The 6,380-nt window shown below is 63.8% G+C and overlaps 2 non-coding genes across 2 annotated transcripts in view; both read left to right on the plus strand.

Annotated features, from left to right (window-relative positions):
- Window positions 1-307: 307 nt before the first annotated feature.
- LOC131863081 (5S ribosomal RNA) lies at window positions 308-426 on the plus strand. Its single transcript, XR_009362016.1, has one exon. It is a non-coding gene; the product is annotated as a 5S ribosomal RNA (ribosomal RNA).
- Window positions 427-6,342: 5,916 nt separating this feature from the next.
- The window catches only part of LOC131863082 (5S ribosomal RNA), a 119-nt gene continuing 81 nt past the window's right edge, over window positions 6,343-6,380 (plus strand). Inside the window, exon 1 of the ribosomal RNA XR_009362017.1 lies at window positions 6,343-6,380. This exon is cut by the window's right edge and continues 81 nt beyond it. This is a non-coding gene — a ribosomal RNA (5S ribosomal RNA).

A 6,380-nucleotide genomic window follows, 5' to 3' on the forward strand; every position in this document is an offset into this window, starting at 1 on the left:
AACATGCACCAAGGTGCACTCGGCCCACATGTGAGCGCAGGTCGTTGCGCCCGAGGTGGTGTGTGGGCACCGCGTTGCAGACGGGACACTGCACGCACACGACGCCCCGTCCAGGTGCACGCACGTAGGCCGGGCCGGGTGCACACCCGACGCCCTAGCAAGGTGCGCGCACCCGGGCAGGGCTCACACTTGGCGAACGGGGCGCACTTCGCGAGGGAGGGTGTGCACCTCGACGGGGGTGGGTGGCCGGGGTGGATTCACACGTGGGTCGCGGTTTGCTAAGTACACACTGCGACAAGCTCATAACGGGTGCGATCATACCAGCGTTAGTGCACCGGATCCCATCAGAACTCCGCAGTTAAGCGCGCTTGGGCCGGAGTAGTACTGGGATGGGTGACCTCCCGGGAAGTCCCGGTGTTGCACCCTTTCTTAGTTTTTCGCCGGGCGTCGCAATGCTATTTGAATAAACCTTTTGCCCGTTTGCGTTCTCGTCGGGGCCGGGCCGGGCCGGGGTGCGCTGCCCGCACTACCGCGCGCGCGGGGGGCGACACCGAGCGCGCACCCGAGGCGCCCCGAGCACACAGGCCACGGTGCAACCCGGGCGTTGTGCGCGCACCCCGGTGCGCCCGAGGTGCTGCGCGCGCACCCAGGTGAAATCGGTGTGCACCTCGGCCAGTGCGCGCTCGGTCGAGTCGCGCACGTTGGCCAAGGTGCACGGTGATGTTTCTTACTCTAAGGTTCCGCACCAGACGCCCGGGACAGGTGAGCGAAGCTGGGCGGGGCCGGGTGCGCGGCCGGGGCAGGTGCACGCAGCTGGAGAGAGCTTTGGAGCACACCAGAGGTGCGCACCTTGGAGCACACTTCGGAGCGCACCAATGATGCGCTCCATTCAAAAGTTTCCTGAAAAGGCAAAAAAAGTTGAGATTATAGAATTTCCCACTTGAGAGATTGTAAAAAAAAAAAATTTAAAATGAAGGAAACGCGGGTGCCAAGGTGTGCGCGCCCGGGTGCGCAGCCCAGCCAAGGTGTGCGCACCAAGGCGCCCACCCTGGCGAAGGTGCACGCAAGGTGCGCACCCGAGGCAAACCGGACAATTAACCCAACTTTCGACTTCGCGCGCACCTGCGCACCTTGGAGCGCACTTCGGAGCGCTCCTTGGTGCGCACCAATCTTGGGCACCTCGGAGTGCACCATGGCGCCCACCAAGGTGCGCACCCGGGGCAAACCGAGCTCCGACTTCGTGCGCACCTTGGAGCGCACGAAAGGTGCGCACCATGGCGCCCACCAAGGTGCGCAGCCCAGCCAAGGCGTGCGCATCAAGGTGCGCACCCTGGCGAAGGTGCGCACCCGGGGCAAACCGAGCTCCGACTTCGTGCGCACCTTGGAGCGCACAAAGGGTGCGCAACCCAGCCAAGGTGTGCGCACCCCGGGCAAACCGAGCTCCGAATCGTGCGCACCTTGGAGCACACTTCGGAGCCCTCCTTGGTGCGCACCGATGTTGCGCACCTCGGAGCGCACCCGGGGAAAACAATGCAATTAACCCGACTTTCGACTTCGTGGGCACCTCGGAGCGCTCTCGGGTTCGCACCTCGGAGCACACCGAGGTGCGCACCTTTGATGCGCTGCCTTCACCAATTTCCAGAAAAGGCAAGAAAACATTGAGAAGGTGTGCGCACCGAGGTGCCCACCCTGGCGAAGGTGCACGCGAGGTGCGCACCCGGGGCAAACCGGGCTCCGACTTCGTGCACGCCATGCTGCGCACCTTGGAGGGCCATGGTGCGCACCTTGGAGCACACTTCGGAGCGCTCAATGGTGCCCAACCCAGCCAAGGTGCCCACCGCGGCGAAGGTGCACGCGAGGTGCGCACCCGGGGCAAACCGGGCTCCGACTTCGTGCACGCCGCACCTTGGAGCACACTTCGGAGCGCTCCTTGGTGCGCACCAGGGCGCGCAACCCAGCCGAGGTGCCCACCCCGGCGAAGGTGCACGCGGGGTGCGCACCCGGGGCAAACCGGGCTCCGACTTCGTGCACGCCATGGTGCCCACCGCGGCGAAGGTGCACGCGAGGTGCGCACCCGGGGCAAACCGGGCTCCGACTTCGTGCACGCCGCACCTTGGAGCACACTTCGGAGCGCTCCTTGGTGCGCACCAGGGCGCGCAACCCAGCCGAGGTGCCCACCCCGGCGAAGGTGCACGCGAGGTGCGCACCCGGGGCAAACCGGGCTCCGACTTCGTGCACGCCATGGTGCCCACCGCGGCGAAGGTGCACGCGAGGTGCGCACCCGGGGCAAACCGGGCTCCGACTTCGTGCACGCCGCACCTTGGAGCACACTTCGGAGCGCTCCTTGGTGCGCACCATGGTGCCCACCAGGGCGCGCAACCCCGCCGAAGGTGCACGCGAGGTGCGCACCCGGGGCAAACCGGGCTCCGACTTCGTGCACGCCGCACCTTGGAGCACACTTCGGAGCGCTCCTTGGTGCGCACCAGGGCGCGCAACCCCGCCGAAGGTGCACGCGAGGTGCGCACCCGGGGCAAACCGGGCTCCGACTTCGTGCACGCCATGGTGCGCACCAGGGTGCCCACCGCGGCGAAGGTGCGCACCCGGGGCAAACCGGGCTCCGACTTCGTGCACGCCGCACCTTGGAGCACACTTCGGAGCGCTCCTTGGTGCGCACCAGGGCGCGCAACCCAGCCGAGGTGCCCACCCCGGCGAAGGTGCACGCGAGGTGCGCACCCGGGGCAAACCGGGCTCCGACTTCGTGCACGCCATGGTGCCCACCGCGGCGAAGGTGCGCACCCGGGGCAAACCGGGCTAGGACTTCGTGCACGCCGCACCTTGGAGCACACTTTGGAGCGCTCCTTGGTGCGCACCATGGTGCCCACCAGGCCGCGCAACCCAGCCAAGGTGTGCGCACCAAGGTGCACGCGAGGTGCGCACCCGGGGCAAACCGGGGTCCGGCTTCGTGCACGCCGCACCTTGGAGCACACATCGGGGCGCTCCCGGGTTCGCACCGGCGTTGCGCACCGTGGTGGGCACCTCGGAGCGCACCGTGGTGGGCACCTCGGAGCACACCAAGGTGGGCAGCGAGGTGCGCACCTTTGATGCGATGCCTTCACTAATTTCCATAAAAGGCAAAAAAAAACGAGATTTTAAAATTTCCGTTTTGAAAGATAGTGAGAAAAAGGGAATGCTGGTGCCATCTTGAGCCCGCCCTGGTGCGCAGCCCAGCCAAGGTGTGCGCACCAAGGTGCCCACCCTGGCGAAGGTGCGCGCCCGGGCAATTAACCCAACTTCCAACTTCGCGCGCGCCAGGGTGGGAGCGCACCCAACAACCGGGCCTGGGAAGAGCCAATGCGAGAAACCCCACCAAACGCTCTGACAAAAAAAGAGGGGGCGCTCCAGTAACCCCGCTTCGGAGCGCACCCTGGGCAAACCCAGCCAGGGTGCCCACCCCGGCCAAGGTGCAGGCGAGGTGCGCACCCGGGGCAAACCGGGCTCCGACAACGTGCACGCCGCACCTTGGAGCACACTTCGTAGCGCTCCCGGGTGCGCACCTCAGAGCACACCAAGGTGGGCAGCGAGGTGCGCACCTTTGATGCGCTGCCTTCACTAATTTCCAGAAAAGGCAAAAAAAAGAGGAGATTTTAAAATTTCCGTTTTGAAAGATAGTGAAAAAAACGGAACGCGGGTGCCATCTTGAGCCCGCCCTGGTGCACAGCCCAGGTAAGGTGCCCACCCTGGCAAAGGTGCGCACCCGGGCAATTAACCCTACTTCCGACTTCGTGCGCGCCAGGGTGGCAACCGGGCCTGGGAAGAGCCAATGCGAGAAACCCCACCAAACGCTCCGACAAAAAAAGAGGCGGCGCTCCAATAACCCCGCTTCGGAGCGCAGCCGGGGCAAACCCAGCCAAGGTGCCCACCCCGACGAAGGTGCACGCGAGGTGCGCACCCGGGGCAAACCGGGCTCCGACAACGTGCACGCAGCACCTTGGAGCACACTTCGAAGCACTCCCGGGTGCCCACCGGCGTTGCGCACCGTGGTGGGCAGCGAGGTGCGCACCTTTGATGCGCTGCCTTCACTAATTTCCAGAAAAGGCAAAAAAAAATGAGATTTTAAAATTTCCGTTTTGAAAGATAGTGAAAAAAACGGAACGCGGGTGCCATCTTGAGCCCGCCCTGGTGCGCAGCCCAGGCAAGGCATGCGCACCAAGGTGCCCACCCGCGGTGCACGCCCGGGGCAAACCGGGCTCCGACTTCGTGCAGGCCGCACCTTGGAGCACACTTCGGAGCGCTCCTTGGTGCGCACCATGGTGCCCACCAGGGCGCACCCGGGGCAAACCGGGCTCCGACTTCGTGCACGCCGCACCTTGGAGCACACATCGGAGCGCTCCCAGGTTCGCACCAGCGTTGCGCACCTTTGATGCGCTGCCTTCACTAATTTCCAGAAAAGGCAAAAAAAAACGATATTTTAAAATTTCCGTTCTGAAAGATAGTGAAAAAAACGGAACGCGGGTGCCATCTTGAGCCCTTCCTGGTGCGCAGCCCAGGCAAGTTGTGCGCACCAAGGTGCCCACCCTGGCGGAGGTGCGCGCCCGGGGCAAACCGGGCTCCGACTTCGTGCACTGCATGGTGCCCACCAAGGCGCGCAACCCAGCCAAGGTGCCCACCGCAGCGAAGGTGCACGCGAGGTGCGCACCCGAGGTGCACACCCGGGGCAAACCGAGCTCCGACTTCGTGCACGCCGCACCTTGGAGCACACTTCAGAGCGCTCCTTGGTGCGCACCAGGGCGCGCAACCCAGCCAAGGTGCTCACCCCGGCGAAGGTGCACGCGAGGTGCGCACCCGGGGCAAGCCGGGCTCGGACTTCGTGCACGCCGCACCTTGGAGCACACATCGGAGCGCTCCCGGGTTCGCACCAGCATTGCGCACCTTTGATGCGCTGCCTTCACTAATTTCCAGAAAAGGCAAAAAAAAAAAAAAAACGAGATTTTAAAATTTCCGTTTTGAAAGATAGTGAAAAAAACGGAACGCGGGTGCCATCTTGAGCCCGCCCTGGTGTGCAGCCCAGGCAAGTTGTGCGCACCAAGGCACCCACCCTGGCCAAGGTGGGTCACGGGGTGGGTCCTAGGGTGGGTAACGGGGTGGGTACTAAGGTGCGTGCCAAGGTGGGTCATGGGGTGGGTGCCAAGGTGGGCACCAGGGTGGGTGTGCACCAACCCTAGCCAGGGTAGGTCACGGGGTGGTTGTCGGGGTGGGCGTCAAGGAGCCAAGGTGGGTGGCAAGTAGCCAAGTTGCGTGCCAAGGTGGGTGTCGGGGTGGGTGCCAAGGATCCAAGGTGGGTGCCAAGGAACCAAGGTGGGTGTCTGGGTGGGTGCCGAGGTGGGAGCCAGGGTGGGTCCCAAGGTGAGTGCAAAGGTGGGTGCCAGGGTCAAGGTGAGTGCCAATGTGGGTTCCAAGGTGCCAGGGTCAGGGTGAGTGCCAATGTGGGTTCAAAGGTGCTAAGTTGGGTGCGAGGTTGGGTGCGAGGGTGGGTGGGTGCCAAGGTGTGCTAGGTGGAAGCCCGGGTGGGTCGGCATCCCATGGGTGTCGAGTTGGGTGCCTGATGGGTGCTTCTTGTCAAGTTTTAGTCGTCGGGACTCATTTCGAGCCTTAGAGGTCGTTTCTTGTCCGGTTGCCCTGTCTTCGACCTGGGAACCCAATTTTGGTCCTCGGGTCCCATTTTTTTTTGTCTCGCATCCCACTTTTGGCCTGTGGCCTTTTCGGGGTCGATTCTCGTTTTGGGCATCAGAGCATGTTTCTTCTCCTAAAACCCAATATTTGTTTATTAAGTCTCGGAACACATTTTTGTTCTCGTGGACCCATCATGGGTCTTGGAACGCATTTGTGGTCCTTGGGTCCCATTTTGCATCCCGAAACTTGTGTTTTGGTGCTTGATCCCTATTTTGGGTGCCCACCTTGCACCAAGTGCGCACCCGGGGCAAACCGAGCGCCTTGGTGCACCGGGGCAAGATCGAGCGTGCACCCGAGGCGCCCCGAACATGCACCAAGGTGCACTCGGCCCACATGTGAGCGCAGGTCGTTGCGCCCGAGGTGGTGTGTGGGCACCGCGTTGCAGACGGGACACTGCACGCACACGACGCCCCGTCCAGGTGCACGCACGTAGGCCGGGCCGGGTGCACACCCGACGCCCTAGCAAGGTGCGCGCACCCGGGCAGGGCTCACACTTGGCGAACGGGGCGCACTTCGCGAGGGAGGGTGTGCACCTCGACGGGGGTGGGTGGCCGGGGTGGATTCGCACGTGGGTCGCGGTTTGCTAAGTACACACTGCGACAAGCTCATAACGGGTGCGATCATACCAGCGTTAGTGCACCGGATCCCAT

The sequence above is a fragment of the Cryptomeria japonica genome, unplaced genomic scaffold (assembly GCF_030272615.1).
Source record: "Cryptomeria japonica unplaced genomic scaffold, Sugi_1.0 HiC_scaffold_55, whole genome shotgun sequence".
Lineage (NCBI taxonomy): Eukaryota > Viridiplantae > Streptophyta > Pinopsida > Cupressales > Cupressaceae > Cryptomeria > Cryptomeria japonica.